Genomic DNA, 20,596 nt, shown 5'->3' on the forward strand with positions numbered 1-20,596 from the left:
CACATACCGATAACAAAGATTATCGAGGAATTACCCTTCTGAGTGTTTTTAGTAAAATATTTATTTCTATTATTAATAAAAGGCTCACTTTTTGGTCAGATTCATTAGATAAAATTTCGAAAGAACAAGCAGGTTTTAGACAAGGGTATTCAACCACTAGATAATATTTTCGTACTTAATGCGATTATTCACAAATACATGCAGAGAAAAGGTGGAAAATTTTATGCAATTTTTGTTGATTTCAAAAAAGCGTTTGATTCTGTAAACAGAAATTTAATGTGGTCATTGTTTCGTTCAAATGGGGTGAGTAATAAAATGGGTAAACTGTTATGCAATATTTATCAAAATGTAAAGTCATGTGTTAAAAATCAGGGAATATACTCTGATGTCTTCACATGTAACATTGGTGTACGCCAAGGCTGTATTCTTAGCCCATTCCTGTTCTGTTTTTTCATCAATGAACTGGCTGCACAAATTAAGGAAAATTGTACGGATGGAATACAGCTGCATCCAGATATTGTTAAGATATTTCTGTTGCTTTTTGCTGATGATATAGTCCTGTTCTCAAGTACGATAAAAGGTTTACAGAATTTGATAGATCAACTGGAGCTGTACTGTTCTAATTGTAAACTCCAAGTGAACACTGAGATAACGAAAGTGTTAGTTTTCAAAAAGGGAAATAAACTATCAAAAAAAATGGTTCTTCAACTCCCAACCGTTAAAAATTGTCACTTCTTATAAATATCTGGGAGTAACCTTCACAGGCAGATTATCGTGGAATTACTACACCAGCAATACAGCAACGCAGGCAAAAAAGATACTAATGGGAATCTTACATAGTTTGAAAACCTTCACTTATCTCTCATATCAAACCTTTTTTAAAATATTTGATACAAAAATTACTCCAATTCTTTTATATGGAGCAGAGGTCTGGGGGCATACTGAATACAGAACTATTGAACTGGTCCATCTATATGCTTGTAAACGATTCCTTTGCGTAAAAAAACTCTACATCGAGTGTTATGGTATATGGTGAATGTGGACGTGTACCACTTTACATATTTCAACATATTAGAATTCTCAAGTATTGGTTCAAGATTCTTAAAATGCCTATTGATAGATTACCTAGAAAATGTTACAATATGATGTTATTGTATGATAAACATGGGATCCGCAATTGGGTATATGATGTAAAGTCGTTATTAAATGATTGCGGCTATGGATATGTTTGGCGTAATCAATGTGTACCAAACAATCCAGATTCATTTTTACTATCTTTACGCCAAAGACTTAAGGATATATACTTTCAAAAATGGGCATCGCATGTTTTAAGTTCAGAAAAATGCAATTATTACAAGCTTTTCAAGACAACAATTTCCCCAGAATACTATTTGTTTGACGTCAACTTTAAAAGGTTTAGAATAAGTTTAGCACAATTTAGATGCAGCTCTCATAGACTTAGGATCGAAGTAGGCAGGCATAGAAACATAGACAGAGAATTGAGAATATGTGATCAATGTGATTTAAATGTGATTGAAGATGAGTTTCATTTTCTGTTAGTTTGTCCAAAATACGACCACCTTAGAAGAAAATATATTGATCTGCCTGGTTATGTACATCCCACTCTACAAAGATTTACAACGACCATGTCAACAACTGATAAAGATACTCTAAAAAATATATCAATGTTCATTTATCATGCTATGTTAATTAGAATATGACCTGTTAAACGGATCTGTAACCACTCCCGAAAACAGAATTGTACTATGGGCCTGAGGCATTTCAGTATGGAATAAAACCTATCCTATCCTATCCATAGGTCAAATTCTGGGTTGCAGAATTTAAGAAGGGTCGGGTGAACCTGGAAGATGAGCCACGCCCTGGCAGGCCTGTAGAGGTGACCAATGACCAAACCAGTTAAGCTGTGAGACAACTGGTTGTCAAAGACAGGCGAATGAAGGTGTCAGAAATGGCCAAGGCCTTGGACATTTCAGAGGGAAGTGTTCATACCATTTTGCATGATCGTCTGGGTATGAGGAAGCTGTCTGCCCGATGGGTCCCGAAATGTCTGAGTCATGATCAGAAGGCTGTACGTGCGTCAATGTGTCAGGCACTTTGACGCAATGCAGTCGGAATGCAGACAACTTTATGGAGAGAATTGTTACTGGTGATGAAACCTGGGTACAACACTATGACCCAGAAACCAAAGAACAGAGTAAGCAGTGGACTGGCTTTGCTTCACCCCGTCCCAAAAGGTTTAAGACTCAACCATCGGCTGGCAAAGTCATGGCAACCATCTTTTGGGATACCAAAGGGGTCTTGCTCATTGACTACTTGCCACGTGGCGAGACTATTACTGGAGAATACTACTCCGATGTCCTGGGCCGTTTGCGGACTGCTATTCTTGCCAAACGTCGTGGAAAGATCACAAAAGGTGTGCTGCTCCAACATGATAATGCCAGAGTGCACACCTGTCGACTTGCGGTTGCCGCAGTGAAGCGGAACGGGTTCAAAGTATTGCCTCATCCACCTTACTCACCAGACCTGGCACCAAGCGACTACTTTCTCTTCCCAAACTTGAAGAAAGAACTGCGTGGACGTCATTTCCGGTCCGATGATGAACTCACGACAGCAGTGGAGGGGTTGTTACACGAACAACCCCATGGTTTCTATCACAACAGGCTTTTAGCTCTCACACATCGCTGGACAAAGTGCATAGACCTCAATGGTGATTATGTGGAAAAAGAAGAAGTGAGGAGCAGTAGCAAATAGGTTAGGCTGGTTATATATTGAATGGCCCTCGTAGTTTTGTTATCGTAACTCAATTTTTACGAACTTACAAATTTATTTATAATAACTGCAACTGATTAAAGATATCTACAAAATGTGTCGTTCATACGATTATGTACGTCAATTGCGCGATAGGTGATCGGCCTCTCGTCCAAGGGAAGTCGTATATCGTGTAAACTTCACATTATCATGAAACTCATTATATTTGATATGTGCTGATGTGATTTAACATTACAAATGTGTTTGCCTGTTCATAGTTTAGTAAAGGTCCCATCACAATATAAAGCATCACAAAAATGTGTGACCCTTTACAAAGGATAAAAGGCAGGATGTTCAAAGGCAAAATGTACTGTCATGCAACCAAATTTCTGAAATAATTTCAAGCAATGGATAAGATACGACCTTGAATGTTAATCATGTACGTTAGTACGAACATCTGCGTGTAGAACTACTTGAAGTGGAAGAATAGAAATTATCCCAAAGTCTTTGATGTAAATATATGAAAATGCTCGATTCTGTCTGATCTTTGGTACACGTTTCATACGGTTACCAAGCGGCTCTCTCTGGTATCTCCTGACAACCAACCATAAGGTGGCTATGGTTTGGTCGACCAGTGTTGCCGTATGAATACATGTTTGTTTGTTTGATTTGTCAGTGGGTGGACAAAACTATATTTTAAGGTTCATTGGAATACACGTCGTAGACAAATCAATGCACAAATAAAGTCTTGTGTTATTTTCTTTATATTGTTGAGAGGTCTTCGAGTGCTATCTGAGTGAATGATGCATTTCAGTTCTGCAAGGCTGCAGCACCATTGTTCTCGGATTCTCGAAGCGGTTGTTTAGTTTCAATTAGATAGTGAACAACTATCTATCTATCTATCTCTCTATCTATTTATCTATTGATCTATCTGTCTGTCTGTCTGTCCGTCCCTCCGTCTGCCTGTCTGTCTGAAGATGTTTTTCTTTTCTGTTCATCTGAATAACCTTGTACTATCCAACTTGTTCATAGCTTATAGATATGTAGACTTAAGTGTATATATGATTAGTCTCTAAACGGATAAAACGATTGGTTGACGTCCATCCAATTCAAAGGGAAAGTGCTTCAAATGAAGTACAAATCGATTGGATGATGCAGAGAACAGCACGTGGCTAACAACGAGGATTACATTGGGTATAAAACCTCTGTCAGTCGCCAGAGAACCATTGCCATACATCCTACTGTTCGCAATGGTCTCCAGGCGTCTTTTCCCAGAACAAGTCAGACCTGAAAGTCTATGCTATGTTGTTGTAGTGTTCACGTATGTGAGATGTGCCTGCATGGATATCGAGTCTCTATTGGTTGAGAACTCCTCCATGCCGGAGAAGAGTTTTCGCGTTCTGGAATCGTCCACCTTGTTCGAATGTGGAGCAGAATGTTTGATGAACCAAAATTGTATGTCCATCAACTTCGAGAAGAAATATAAACGTTGTCATATTAACACTGATGATAGTAACAGTGGCACGATCATTCATGAAGATGGCGTCGTCTACAGTGATATCAAGTATTGGCCGAAGGTGATGTATTTATTTTTCTGTATCTACTGTTACTCCGATTTCATTAAATACTACAGTCTGGATTGAAATACACAGGCTGTTTTGGATTAGGAAAGCTTTAAAGAAATGACACTTATCTTTCACATTTATTATCGTATGTTGTATATTTGGTCTCCAACCGATCATGTTATATGGATGAGAACTGAGGAGTATAAAGTACAATTTAGCAATTTAAAAAGTTCACACAAAATGCTGCACAAGTTCTATTGCAGGCAGGTTACAAAGCTGCAAATGAAGTTTTAATAGCAGAATGAGGTCGCTACCCACTGTTCATACATGCCCACACTAGAGTTCTTTCATGTTGGATAAGGCTTATCAGACAACCATTAACATATACTCCAGGAATAGTTATGACTTTATCAAAAGACTAGACGATGCAGGTGACGAAATCTCGGTTTCTTCTCTAAGAATACTATTATTTAAATACGGTTTTGGGCATTCTGGCTCACACAAGATGTAGATAGCAGAGGAGTATTTCTGAATATTTTTAAACAAAGGTATAAAGACATATATCAACAAGAATGGTTCATAAGTGCGCGAAAATCAAATTGTGTACAGTATTATTCTGAATTAAAAAGTTCTATTGCATCAGAGTCCTACCTTACGTCAATAAATGCAGTACACCTCGGTCGAGTCGTAAGGAAATTTAGATGCAATGTACATACTTTTAACATTAGAAAAGATAAAATTTTTAAAAAAAAACGGCAATTGAAAATACACCCTGTCAATGCTGTTACCACCCAAATGAAGACGAATATCACGTACTATTAATATGTCCAGAATATGCAAGTTTAAGAAATGATTACATGCAACAGTATTTTAGAAATGGACCATCTCGAGAAAAGTCGTATGGTTCACTGCAGACCGATGATACGAACATGCTATTTAATATATCCTTGTTATTATACCGCATATTTCTGACGACGGATAAGAAACCAATAGAGATTTACAATGAAATTCATGTTTGTAACCCCGTTCTACATGTTCTGAAACTACGATGTTAAGGTAGCACTGTAACGTGTACAGTTCTATTGCATACATAGTGTACTATTTGTCCTTTGGCCACATATACAAATAAAATGTCTGTCTATATTTGGTCTTTTCACCGTAGACTATATGACTGGTGCCATTATTCCTCAGGATTAGTTAAGGAAAACCTTATGCTTGCTTGGCAACGGCCTCTTCCGGCGGCCTTCTTGTATGTTCCCCTTGATTTCAAATTTATATATTTCCTTAGTGATAAATGCATACAAGGAAAGTTCGACTAAAAAGGGATCACAAAGACCGAATAGAATTGGGTTTGGTTAACTTAAGAGAAAGGTTATCTCACAGTGGCACAGTGCAAATCATATGATCGTGGCTTCGAATTCCATATTAGTTGTAAACGTCTAATGCCTGCATCAATGTCTTTCCTCCTGCACTAAGCTGACACGACGTGATACAACTGGAATACTGTTCAAAGTGTTCACTCATTCTCTGGGTTGAAAACAGGCTATCGGAAGATTTGAGTTTAATAAATGTACATGAATTCAAAATTTCCAATTCGAACTTTGTCTATAATGTTAGTCTTCTTTACACTTCATGGTTACTTCAATCCCCATTTAGATCTGGACATCAGTTTGAACGCGAAGAGAAACTGAGGCAAGGCTTGTGACTTTTAACTCCGACGTACTAAACGTGATCTCCCTTGACCAGTTTATATACAGCTAGAGGTGAGGTGGAATGGGGTTTAACGTCGCGTCCAAGATTATTGCACTTATATAGCGACGTGCAGGCACGTGTGTGTGTGTGGCTGCTTGTACTAGTCCGGACTGATGCCGATTTATTGTGCCAGCTCACTGAGATACCATGCCGGAGTTTAACAGATACACCAACCAGACACAGTTTACTGATCCGAGCCGACCAGTCCTTGTTTTAGACCCTTAAAGCCGAGCGCCAGACAGGGTAACAAGTACCATTTTTAACGTATTTTGGCGTGACGCGGCCGGGGATCGAACCCCGGGTGTTCCGCTCTCCGGGCGAACGCTCTACCACTAGACCTCGGAGGCGGTCCTATACAGCTAGACGTCTGATCAGTGTGTTAATCCACATAGCTGTATGTTATTAGATTATAATCATTCTACTAATAAATCTTTATAATAACTTTCCAATTGGATAAAGTATTTCCAATCCGGAACATAGAAAGGTGTGTCCATTTGGGTGTTTAGGCACACGGTCACACAAACATGTATGCCACACACTTCTACACACCACACACCACAAACCACCACCGCCTTGGGTTGCGTCCCTAGGTCGGGAGTCTGGTGGTTGAGGGCTCTGGCTCCAGGAGTAGCGTTCCTTTGCCCAATACTCCACTTCGACCCTCACTTCGCCTGGACGGTTGGAACGACGGGTAGGTCATGCCAAACCCAAAACGCTTATACTTGCATTGCTCTATGACATTTTGGTTTGAGATTTTGATTTGTTATTGACTTAATTGTGTTGTATTGTTATCAATATACATGGCTTTTCACTTTACTTTTAAAATTAAAAGAATGCCTAGATGTTAGTGCCAGAAGGCCCTGGCTCATGGGCCAAACTGGAGGAATCTTCTGTTTGTGTATATCATCTCTCTTCCCTAGTGTCTGTCTAACACTGCCCTTGTTAGCACTCGGTGGCGGGAGGGGATGACGAAACTCTACCACTAACCATGAATAACAAACACCCCCTGAAAAAATCCAAACGTCCACTTGACAATGATGACGAACAGCGTTACTGGCCACGTTTTCTTGTTCTTGAGACTCTTGATCAAACAGCTCTGAAGTTGAATCCATTTGCAGTATCAAAGGGTGTACATGGAATAGAAAGAGATGTGAAAAAACATTAAACACTTGCGATCAGGCTCTCTTTTCATCGCATGTAACAACAGACAACAAACAATTGATCTCATGTCCACAAAGATGTTTGTCGGCATCCAGATCACAGTCACTTCACACAGGACACTTAAATCCATTAAAGGGGGCGGTCGGGTAGCCTCGTGGTTAAAGCGTTCGCTCGTCACGCTGAAGACCCGGGTTCGATTCCCGACATGGGTACAATGTGTGAAGCCCATTTCTGGTGTCCCCCGCCGTGATATTGCTGGAATATTGCTAAAAGCGGCGTAAAACCAAACTCACTCACTCACTCACTAAATTCGGTAAAGGTATTGTGAGAGACTGGGATCGATTGTTTGCTGACATAAAGGTAATTGACATTGTATTTTAAGTGAAAGAAAAAGATGTCATCTTTGTAAAAAGCTTCACAACTCGGAAAAAAATATGAAACTCAACCCACAAACACTGACCTCGTTTCTTTTTCTTCTCCAACTGCACCAAAATCAGTCAAAACAGGATACTGTAATATAAATGTTGAAATTTTCATTCCAAACCCTCTAAGATGTTTCAAATGCCAGAGATGGATATGGTGTTAATACCTGCACAAAGGATGTTAAATGTGCTCACTGTTATGTGAATACGAACGTAACAGAAGACTGTGAAAGTAACTTTAAAAAATGCGCCAACGGCCCAGGGAGTCATTGATCCTTCGGGCAAGCTCAAAATACTGCTTCAGGTTCTGATAATATCCACTATCAGTTACTTAAACATTTACCTGATTCCAGTTTAGAGACAAACTATATTTCAAAATATATGGACAACGGGTAATTTCCCTTCATCGTGGCTAAATACTGTCACAAGTCTTATACCGAAACCTGGCCCGGATCATACTGATCCTTCTAATTATAGGTCAATAACACTTACTAGCTGTGGTTGCAAGACCATTGAAAGAATGGTCAATAACTGACTTATTGTCAGAAATAAAAAATCTTATAACAAATATTCAATGTGGTTTCAGGAAAAATAGAAGTACCATTGACCATTTGGTGCGACTAGAAACATTTGTTGAACATGCTATAACAAATAAACAACACACCGTATCTATATTTTTCGACGTAGAAAAAACTTATGATATGCCCTGGAAACATAGAATTTAAAGGGATCTTCGTGAGATGGGGTTGACAGGCATTTTACCCCACAGTTTTAACAGATAGGCATTTCCATGCATGTGTGGGATCAACCTTATCTGATGTATACGATCAAGGTCAGGATGTCCCTCAAGGTAGCATGTAACGTTTTTTAGTATCAAAATATATACAGTAAAGTACGGTTATAACGAACTCAAGGGGACTACTAATTTTAGTTCGTTATAAGCATATATACAGCATAACATAAGTAAGTTCGTTATATCCGTCAGTTCGTTATAAGCGTGTTCGTTATAACCGTAGTTTACTGTAGTTTATCTAAGGATTTTAATTACTCATTATTTGTTGATGATTGTAATGTATCATGTCGAGGTTAGAAAGGGCACACGATTGAGAGACAGTTGCAACTTTGCCCAATAAAATAAATAATTGATCTCAACGTTTTCAAAATAGAAAACAAATTGAATTCATTTCTGTCAAAACTATAAACCACATTGGGACCCAGAATTGAATTGCAGAAATCCAATTAAAGTTGCAAAGGAAGCTAATTGTTTAGGAATAATTTATTATCATAACCTTAATTTATTTACACATATTAAATATCTGAAAGCTAAATCTCTGAAGGTACTGGATTTATTTAAGGCTGTTTCTAATTCCAATAGTTGAAGACTTAAGTCAGCCCTCCTAACTAGCATAGATCACTTATCCATTCTAAACGTTATTTTTTCAGACGCTCTGTCTTTAGGCTATTAAAAGTAATTCGTGTCAGGATCAAGTTTTGCGTGACATCATTTCTCAACATAATAATCTTGCTACCGGGCAATCCGACATCATCTTTTGTTGGTCACCCAGCCGTTGGTGACATAATGGCTGATGTTGCAAAAAAACGCAGCAATCAATAAATCTGTGACATCACTTCTGATCCCATATACTGATTAAAAATCCGTTAAGATGTTATATCAGAGACCCAATGCAAAAAGGCGGGACAGTCAAGTAGGTATAAATATATTACATGCAATAAAACCGACCACTTACTTTCTGTTGTCAGTCCAGATTTGAAGAGGTCATTTCAAAAAGATGTCGAATTGGCCATTCGCGATATACTCATGAATATTTATTGAAAGGTGACTATCCCTTAGGTATCCGTTGTGATGACGAATATTGACTGTATTGAATTTTCCATTATTTTTCAAAAAAATATATTGAATCATCATCTCCTTAGGATTGTTTTAATAATATTAGTTCTAATTTAATCACATGTTCTTTAAAGGAAATTAAATTGCTTCATAAATTTTGATTAATATGCTTAGTGTAGAATAATTGACTTTTTTATAACTGGTGGTATAATTTTGATAACCGAGACTATTAGTGGCTGTACCATTGACAGGGGTTTGAAGTACTGTAAACTGGTTGTCCCCCGGAGAAGGAATGTAAGACCACGTCATTCAGCGTAGTTTTATTCTACCACGTTTGTAATCGTAGAATATGTGTTCGAATAATACGGTTTGTCAATAATCGCCAACATCTGAAAGGATGATGTAAATCCTGCTAGGGTCCATGCAGGTAGCGAAGGTGAGTCCCCATGGTCCCTGGTATGGTGATCTACCTTCCGTTGCTGGTGATCTATAGCCTGCTTTTATAGTGTGTTGTCATGAATAATAATATTTTTTATGGTAACATACTACGTGTTGTTGGTTGTTTATTTGTGTGTTTTTTTACGCCGCACTCAACAATATTCCAGCTATATGACGGCGATCTGTCAATAATCGAGTCTAGACTACACAATCCAGTGATTGATATCATGAGCATCGACCCTCCCAACTGGGATCGATGACATGCATCAACCAAGTCAGCGAGCCTGACCACCCGATCCCGTTAGTCGCCTTTTACGACAAGCATGGGTTGCTGAAGACCTATTCTACCCCAGATCTTCACGGGTACCATACTACTTGTAGTTTTACATATATTTTTGTGATAAGTCTAGTCATTTTCGACATTTTCCTCTGTCGAAAGGTTTTATAGTCTAAATTGGTGTATTATTAATGTATAAATTGCTTTAGTCACGATATGGCAGAAATACTGCCGGTATGACTATAAATTGTAATTCACCTCTAACACATGTCGGGAATAGAACCCGTGACGCACGAACGCTTCAACCACTAAACTACCCCATTGCCCTTATTCCATACGGGCGCACAGGTGGTGCTGTCGTCTGCGGCGCCGCGATTCGCTGTGCAGAGTTGCGTCCCTTGGGACCGCCAGAAACCTATGATTGTGGGTTCGAATCCCGGTTCTCCCCGATTATGTTTCTAGGTGTGTCAGCATCATACCCGTGCTCGTGGGTTTCACCGAAGTGGTAAAAGGTCTGAGACCTGCATCACTTCGGGCTTTCCTCCCACATTAAGCTGACACGCCGTGATATAACTGGAATACTGTTAAAAGCGGCGTTAAAACCCAACTCACTCACCTTACTCCATACAGACCCATGTGAACATGATCCGAAGTATAGTTACATACCCCCATTTCATCCTAAACGTTCAATGATTGCTCTTCAGTCTTTAATCGGACCATGTGAGAACGTCAGCTGCATCCCTGGTGAACGATGCACTGTCGACCGACTCCAAAGACCCCACTGTGTTGAAGGTTGGTACTGGCTGTTGAATATTAAACATCTAAATAGATTAAAACTGGCATATGCTCTCTTGTGCTGGATTCGCTGTGCAGAGTTGCGTCCCTTGGGCACGCCAGAAACCTTTGATTGTGGGTTCGAATCCCGGTTCTCCACGATTATGTTTCTAGATTTGTCAGCATCATACCCGTGCTCGTGGGTTTCACCGAAGTGGTAAAACGTCTGAGACCTGCATCACTTCGGGCTTTCCTCCCACATTAAGCTGACACGCCGTGATATAACTGGAATACTGTTAAAAGCGGCGTTAAACCCAACTCACTCACTCACTCTTTTGTGCTGTTTGAAACATTTCAGATTATGGTGTCAAACAGTATTATCTTATCCATGTATTAGTGTTTTCTCATCTCAAAGAATGTCGGTCTAAGAATTGTTTATTTACAAATAAATCACGTATTACAATATAACACTAGCGAATAGTCAGTCCCGATTATCTGCCGAAGCAGATAACATTGGATGTAAAAGCTCGTAAGCCTATGTTAAAGTATGGGAGTTACAATCATCTTAGCGCTAAGATCGCTTTGTGCAAGTGGCCCCAGGTATCCGTGAAAAGGGAAAGCATGTCCTGCCCACCTGGCAGCACTATTTACATACAAAAAGTAAGTGTTTGATTATTGCCTGACGCAGCAGAGCAGTACGTCGGTCTAAGAAAGATATAGCTGGAATATTGTTTGTTAAAAGCCGAGTAAACTATACTCACTCACTCACTCACTCACTCACTCACTCACTCACTCACTAACTCACGCACTCACTCATGATTGTAATTGTGTTTGAGCAAACAATCTATAACCCCAATATATTTCATTTTACATGACATACTGTAAATCGTGACACTAATGCGTCTCCACAAAAATGCGACTCAATATGAATGCGACACCCACCTCCTCTCAAGCATCAGTGGATTTATGTATAAAGAAAGAAGAATCCACACCGTAATCCATCCTTACATTAATCCAATCACACACCAAATAGCACCGCTTATTAGCGCTGAGAAAAGTACTTCCGCTGAAACAATACACGCGCTCTGGATCGTGTCGGCCTTTGACGCAGTCGCAAAGAACAAAAACACTGTGTTGCGTGGGTGGCGTTTGTAGGGACTTTCAGGTGTGATCAGTGATGACAAAAGTGAGAAGAACGCTTGTCTTGGCCCCAGCAGTGACAATTCACAGGATGTAATTAGTGTTTGAATGACAATGTTTATATACTTACTACAAGTGCTGCTCTCACTCTATACAGCACTAATTAGATCAAAACTAGACTACGGCTGCGCCATATACAATACCCTAAACAACTCTCTATCTGAAAAACTTTACTCAATACAATACCAAGCCCTTAAACTAATTACACGCACCCAACATGGCACCTCCTACACCTCACTTCAGGCACTTACAGGGGAAATGCCACTAAATCTACGCAGGGAACATCTAAGCCTTAATTTCTGGGCCGCGTCCCAAACAAACCCTCTCATCCAAAACTTAATTAACCAAAACATTAGCCCAAGAAACCAAGCTCTAGCTCGCAAACACCCCTTACTCACCCCAATATCCCAAAGAATAACTAACTACCTCAATGAACACCAAACTCAAAATCTTAAACAAAATTGCAAAAAATCAAATATTTTCACCCCTAAACTCAAAATACCCAAAATAGGCGCTAGCAAACCAAATAAATAAACAAACCGACCCAAACATAGCTAAAACCACCACACTCGCATACATACACGAAAATTGGCCAAATTGGTGTCACATATACACTGACGGATCTTCAGACCCGATCTCCAACCACACAGGCTTCGGAGTCCATACCACACAACCAGTTATATCCACTCAATCTTACAGACACCCTAACAACCAATCTATATTCACGGCCGAACTTATGGGCATGGCCTCACCTCTGCATAACCAACAATCTAAAAACAACAATAAAATCCTAATTCTCACCGACTCCCTTAGTGGACTACAAGTCCTCCAAAACAAAAATACCAAAAAACGACCTATATTAATAAACCAAATACTTAAAAGCTCCAACGACCTAACAAAAGCAGGCAAACAAATAACCTTCTTGTGGATCCCCGCCCACGTAGGAATTTACGGCAACGAAAGCGCCGATAAAGCAGCTAAATTATCTCTCAAAATACCAGAAATAAGCCTAAACCTACCCATCTCAAAAACAGAAATTAAAAGTGTAAACAAACAAAAAATAACCAAAAAATGGCATAATTAATATCAAAACTCAAATTGCCAAATCGAAAAAGTGCTCCGAAAACCACTAGCCAAACTTAAAATCCTACACCCCTCAAAAAAATTGACAGATTAATTACAAAACTCCAAACAGGACATACTAACCTAAATAACCACGTAAATCTTAAAAGGCACACCACAGGCAACTGCCCCCACTGCAAACAACCCGAAACCACAGAACACGCACTCATCCAATGCACCCACTACCAAACACACAGAACCACACTACAAACCACCCTCAATCTAAATGAGGTTCCTACTCTAGATGAAATACTAAACCCTCAAAATAAACTAGAAAACTTCAAGGCCCTAGACGTATTCCTAATCAAAACAGACCTAATTAAGCGCATCTAAAAACTAATTAATCTACCAATCCAAAATCCAATAAACATACAAACACCCACCTCACCCGGCTCCCTTAGTTCCCTCCTCCACCCACCTCGGCATTTATTCCAAATTTAAAAATTCCAAAAATTCAATATCATTAAGCAACCCCTAAAAGCCCCCTCTTGGGTTGCACACACCACTTTCACCTTTTTCGGAATACACTAAATGGTCTGGCCAGGCCCGTGTGCGACATACGCTACAGTCGGAAAGCGCACGTTAAATCTTCTGTCAGCGGACAAAGAACACTCGCATTTTTCGCATTTAAATCACGCTCGCGTTAATTTCAAGATTTACAGTATGTAACTCAAATATAAACTCAACAACAAAAGATTCTGTGACACCAATATTTTAGTGTATTTTTCAAACAAGTAAAGTTTGGTTTTCAATATTGTAGTACATGTATGGAATCAAGTCACAAAAACGCAACTGCTACAGAAAAGCATGCATTCCATGCAAAAGTTGACTTTTATGCAAGCCCCATGCATTTCACTACCAAGAATGGGTATAAAAACATGTGCGTTAACGGGATTGCATATGCATTGTTTAGCATCGTGCTGACAGCAACCACTCAGAAAAACAACAAATTTACGCAATTATTCAACATTACGAAATGTCATGCCTGTCCGAAAATGAGCGTCTGCGAGCTATTGGTATGCTTGAAGCAGGATCGAGTCAACGTGATGTTGCAAGACAATTTAACGTCCACAGAAACACCATTTGGTGTTTATGGCAACGTTGGCAACAGACGAATGCAGTCAGAGACCACCCTCGGAGTGGCAGGCCACGCGTAACCAATAATCGACAAGACAACTGGATTCGAACAACACAACTACAAAATCGATTCCAGCCAGCAACAGTGACTGCAAGAAGCATCCCTGGCCTTCGACGAATATCTTCACAAATCGTACGATGTCGCCTCAGATGTGCAGGGATTTTCGCCAGAATACCCGCCAGACGTCCCATTTTGACAGGAAACCACCATCAAGCACGTCAACAGTGGTGCAGACAGCGTCTACGCTGAACGGCCATGCAGTGGGGACAAGTTCTATTCACTGACGAGTCTCGTTTTCACCTCAGCCACAGCGATGGACGGATTCGAGTGTACCGACGTCGAGGTGAACGTTACGTCAATCATTGTGTCATGGAAGAAGATCGGTTCGGGTGTGGAATTACAGCAAGACAGAGGACCCGTTTGATAGTGGTAGAGGGAAATCTCAGTGGACAGCGCTACCGCGACGAGATCATCGGCCCTGTTGTTCTACCGTTTTTGCGTCGTCATGGCCCAGGCATTACCTTTCAACATGACAACGCCCGGCCTCATATTACTCGACTTCTTCAGGATTCTCTTCAACAAAACAACGGGAATGTCATCCCCTGGCCGGCTCGATCCCCTGATCTCTCACCAATCGAGCACATGTGGGATGAGATGGATAAGCGCCTTCGACTGTTGCACAGACACTCCAGGAACTTCGAAACATGCTCCAGCAGATATGGACTGATATCTCACAGGACTTTGTGCGACGCCTGGTCCATTCCAGGAGGCGAAGATGTTTTGCTTGCATCGCAACCAGAGGTGGACACACGCTATTGATTTGTGAATTGACATTTTGGCATGTTCATGGTTTTTTTTATGAAATCACGCATTTTCTGAAGTCAGTATGGCAAATTAAACCATTTGAGCACTTACAGGGGTCTTTTATCTGTTGCAAACCGAAATTCTTTCAGATTTGGTAAAAAACATAACTTTGCATTAAATCTTATTCAATGTCACAGGAACTTTTGTTGTTCAGTATGTTTATAAAGAAACAACATTGGTAAACATAACCAATGAATGTATAGAGGTTATCACTCTTGTGTATTTGGAGGATGGTATATATCCTGTATTAGGAATAAACATTGTATTTAGCAAGCCTTGGCATATTGTTATTCATAATACAGGACATTTACCATCCCCGAAACACAGAAGCGTGATAACCTCTTAATCATATAATGTCATTTTTAAATTCTGTGCTTGAAAATCGCTTTCCATCTCTCACAAACATTACCGAAACATTGCGACTTTTCCTGGAATGCGCGCAGTAATATGTATTACATCACAGGGTAAGTGATGTGTCAGTCGGACAGTGAGACAGTAGCTAATATAGTTCCAACTAAAATCTGTTTCTTATACAGTGGCGAAACAACATATACGCAACACAACAATTGTCTTGGTCATCGTTTGATAATGATAGCAATAATCCCAGTAGTTTCTCCAGATTCCCGATGGTTAATTCTGACTCAATCGCCGAATGACAAGGGTGACGCCATGTTTGTTTATAAACACTGAAAGTAGTCCTTACTTGACCTTTGATATTTGCATCTCTATGCACATATGACTCCAACGGATATCGCTTTTATCCGTTTGTTTATCCTGCCGAGAAACCTACCCATTATATGAGAAATGTATTTTTTCATGTTTGTAACGTCTATGCTTGTTATTAATAACTTTAATATTGATAGATCTTCCCTTTGAACTCAGGTATAGGCTGTCCTGTACAATCTTTCCTTCTCCGTAGAAAATATTGACGAAATAAATTAATAATACCACGTCACCAATTACCATAAAGTCAAAAAACATAATCAACCCCCAGTACTATTGAGGATAATAATAATAAACACTACGATGTTGGCAGGACTGATTACTACAACATGTTGATGCCAGGCATCATACGGCATCAAAACCTCTCTTGTTTGGGGAGGGGCGAAATATTTTTTTCTATCAGCTCTTAAAACAATTCAGTTATTTATTGCAATTTATAATTTATTAAAGGAGGATCGAAGCCATTTATTTTGAACCACAACACACGATTTACAGAAACCCAGGAATTCTCGTTAATTTTGGTAATAATGAGGAAAGATTACATGGTGTGTTCAAGTTAAATATATGGCGAATCTATAAAGTGTCTGCTCTCATTAATGAAAACCAATGTATACAAACGATGGACACGTCTCAAAAACACAGTTTGTAGGTATATTAAACAGATGGTATTCCCATTATTTTTGCACAGTAAGTTTATTGAATTTTCATCTTCCTTTTAACACGGAAATAGTCAGAGAAATGTCGCTATCTGGCTTCATGGAAGACGTGTGGATGATATGTTTCATGGTAGGCATGCAACGTTAGAAACTGGCACTAGTCCTGGAGTCCTTGCCAAACTCCCCAATAGTTAAGGTATCATAAGGACAAGTAGAAATTTGCCGTTTTTATGGGTTTTGCTATATGTTATCACCATAAGGACTAGTGGACTGAAGCTGTTAGTTTCTAACAGTGGACATGTGGATGACGTGTTTTATGTTTTATGGTAGGTAAGTGGATGACGTGTTTTATTTTTTTATGGTAGACATGTGGATGACGTGTTTATGATAGACATGTAGATGACGTGTTTATGTTTTAACCTAGACATGTGGAGGACGTGTTTTATGTTTTATGGTAGACATGTGGAGGAAAGGTTTTGTGTATGGTAGACATGTTGAGGAAAGGTTTAATATTTTATGATAGACATGTTGAGGAAAGGTTTAATATTTTATGATAGACATGTTGATGACATGTTTATGGTTGATGATAGAGATGTAGATGACCTGGTCTATGTTTTATGGTAGACATTTGGATGGCGTGTTTTATTTTTTATGGTAAACATTTGGATGACATGTTTTATGTTTTATTATAGACATGTGGAGGATATGGTTTGTTTTACGGTAGAGGTGTTGATGCCGTGTTTTATGGTAGACATGTGGATGAGGTGTTGTATGTTTTATGGTAGACATTTGGATAACATGTTTTATGTTTTATTTTAGACATGTGGAGGAAATGGTTTGTTTTATGGTAGACATGTTGAGGAAAGGTTTAATATTTTATGATAGACATGTGGATGACGTGCTTATGGTTGATGATAGACATGTAGAGGACCTGGCCTATGTTTAATGGTAGACATGTCGATGACGTGTTTTATGTCTTATGATAGATATGTGGAGGAACTGTTTTGTTTATGGTAGGCATGTGGAGGGCATGTATTCTGTGTTATGATATACATTTGGAGGAAATGTTTTGTTTTATGGTAGACATGTTGGTGAGAGTTTTTATATTTTATGATAGACATGTGGATGACGTGTTCATGTTTTATGGTAGACATGTAGTGGACGTGGTCTATGTTTTATGATAGACATTTGGAGGACGTGTTTTATTTTTATGGTAGACATTTGGATGACGTTTTTTATGCTTTCGGTTAGACATGTGGATGACATGTTTTATGTTTTAATGGTAGACATGTCGATGACGTGTTTTATGTCTTATGCTAGATATGTGGAGGAAATGTTTTGTTTAAAGAAGACATGTTGAGGGCATGTATTATGTGTTATGATATACATTTGGAGGAAATGTTTTGTTTTATGGTAGACATGTTGATGAAAGGTTTTATATTTTATGATAGACAGGTGGATGACGTGTTTATGTTTTATGATAGACATGTGGTGGACGTGGTCTATGTTTTATGGTAGACATTTGGAGGACGTGTTTATGTTTTATGGTAGACATTTGGATGACGTGGTCTATGTTTTATGGTAGACATGTGGATGAGGTGTTGCATGTTTTATGGTAGACATGTGGATGGCGTGGTCTACGTTTTATGGTAAACAGGTGGAGGACGTGGTCTATGTTTTATGGTAGACATTTGGAGGACGTGATTATGTTTTATGGTAGACATGTGGAGGACATTTGACGCACCAGTGACCAAACTGATGTCTGATTAAAATTCCCTAATTTGACTTGTGCTTGCCCCCTGCTTGTTCAGTTGAACAGCTGACTTATGATGTACTTATGATGGTACCCGGAATCGTACAACTGACACAAACATTTCCATAATCGTAAGAAATCTCAGATCCGTTATACGATTCTGACTATATCATGAGCATGTGTTTATGAATCGCTTTCAAACAGAGATGACACCCTGACCCACCGGTGGCATCCGTCACAAACACATGCAGTGGCAAGTCGTTTGTCAACATAAACAACATAATACAACATTGCAATAGAATAAGTGATATAAAGGTAGATGTATAAATGAGTATGTTCTGTACCCAAACTCATTATCTGTAAATAAGTAATACCAATTGTAAAAAATGTCAGAAAGATTATTATTGAAAATAAAATAAAAATATGAAATATGAATACTTTGAAATTGACATTCCGTTGTTGTTTTTCCACACTAGAGAGGGGCCTAATCATGTAGAGTCATCATCATGCATACATTATCAATGATGTTGATATTAAAATGCATGTTTGTCATGTGTAACGTATGTTGTTTTATAGATGTGCAACATTGTGGCAGCCCCCCTAGCACTGGTAACGGCAGCATGAACCACCAGCTTCAGTCTTTTGGGGCCATCGCCAGCTACGACTGTGACGATGGCTACGTCTACTGCAGACACACAAGAAACATCCACTGTCAGCGAGACGGTACATGGGAGGAAGCCAGTACATGTGAAAAGTACATCTGGAACGAGACGGTGATGAGCATTTACAATTTCAAAGAGAATTGAGAATATGGTTTTACGTCGCTTTAAGCACTTCTCTAGCAATATCATGTCTACCATATTGGCTAATCTTGTCAAATATAATATTTATTTTGTCGAGTGGCAAATACATGTTTTGCAAAAACCTTTTATGCAGGGATAATTGCAATGATAGTTCCTCTGACATGTGACTCATTTTCTGGCGACCAAATGGCAATGCAGTAACGACTGTTTTCTCCATAAGTTAACCATCAATTTTGATAAGCCTAGTTCTAATTCCTCTCAGTACTCTTTAATAGATTTACTCTCGGAGTATTAGACATACATTGTAGCATTATATCGCGATGCTAAATTTTCCTACAAACAGTTCCTACTGTCTAGATTTGTTTTCAGACATCTTCATTCCCCATCCCATGCAAGTCCTACAACTTTTCCCTATCTCTGAACGCACGTTTTATCAAATCCACAAGGCAAGTACTGCTTTTTATTCCATGGATGCCATCTTCGCCATTATAGGGCCATGTGTAACTCCACATATTGCCACAGGCAAAGATGATGTTTATATTCCCATGCTGAAGCTGAACTCTCACTTTAGCACTACACTTCTAATATCGATCAAGTATCCAATATCGATTATACATGTCGCATATTATCAAAACCTCCACGTGTTGTGGATATGGGACACTTGTTGGTGATTTGGCATGTACATTTACAGGATACTTTGCCAATATACAAAATACATTCTTACACATTTCTATCCAACCTTGATTGTTTTTTTATAAACTCTCTGTTGGATTTTGTGTGTGATCTTTTATGCTAATCTTTCAGGTTCGAAGTGAATATAGCAAGTGGTTCTAATCTTGCATTGCATGTGTCCAGCCGGTTCGACGATCCAATATATGGTCGGTACATGGTTTTTAATAAGAAAATTAACGGCGCGTGGGCCGACAGGATTGGTCTGAAATACATGCCGCTTCACGTAGGCGTCCCGTTCATCATGGACATCGTTTACAACGGATCGGTTTTCGAGGCGAGTTGCTCTTTATCAACACATTGACAAGCAGATCCCACTTTTAAGGCAGTTTTAATCTGATCATTGTGTAATATTTTGACTATAACAATAATTTTGTTTTCATCGCACCGCCTATATTATCAAAAAAACTTAATAATGTACAAAATCATGCATAGCAGGTGAGGTGAAATAGGGTTTAACGTGCAAGTGACATGCATGTACACCTGTGTGTGACTGCTTGTTCTAATGGACTAATGCCGGTTTTATAGTGCTAGCCCACTAAGGTACCACGCCGCAGCTAAACAATCATACACAGCCGAGTTTATTTTATCCTCTTTTATG

At 39.1% G+C, this 20,596-nt stretch overlaps 1 pseudogene; it reads left to right on the forward strand.

Annotated features, from left to right (window-relative positions):
- Positions 1-329: 329 nt before the first annotated feature.
- On the forward strand, positions 330-19,269 carry LOC139467455 (uncharacterized; annotated as a pseudogene).
- The last annotated feature ends 1,327 nt before the right edge of the window (positions 19,270-20,596 follow it).

Source organism: Haliotis cracherodii, unplaced genomic scaffold (genome assembly GCF_022045235.1).
Source record: "Haliotis cracherodii isolate W230 unplaced genomic scaffold, xgHalCrac1.p SCAF_2, whole genome shotgun sequence".
Classification (NCBI taxonomy): domain Eukaryota; kingdom Metazoa; phylum Mollusca; class Gastropoda; order Lepetellida; family Haliotidae; genus Haliotis; species Haliotis cracherodii.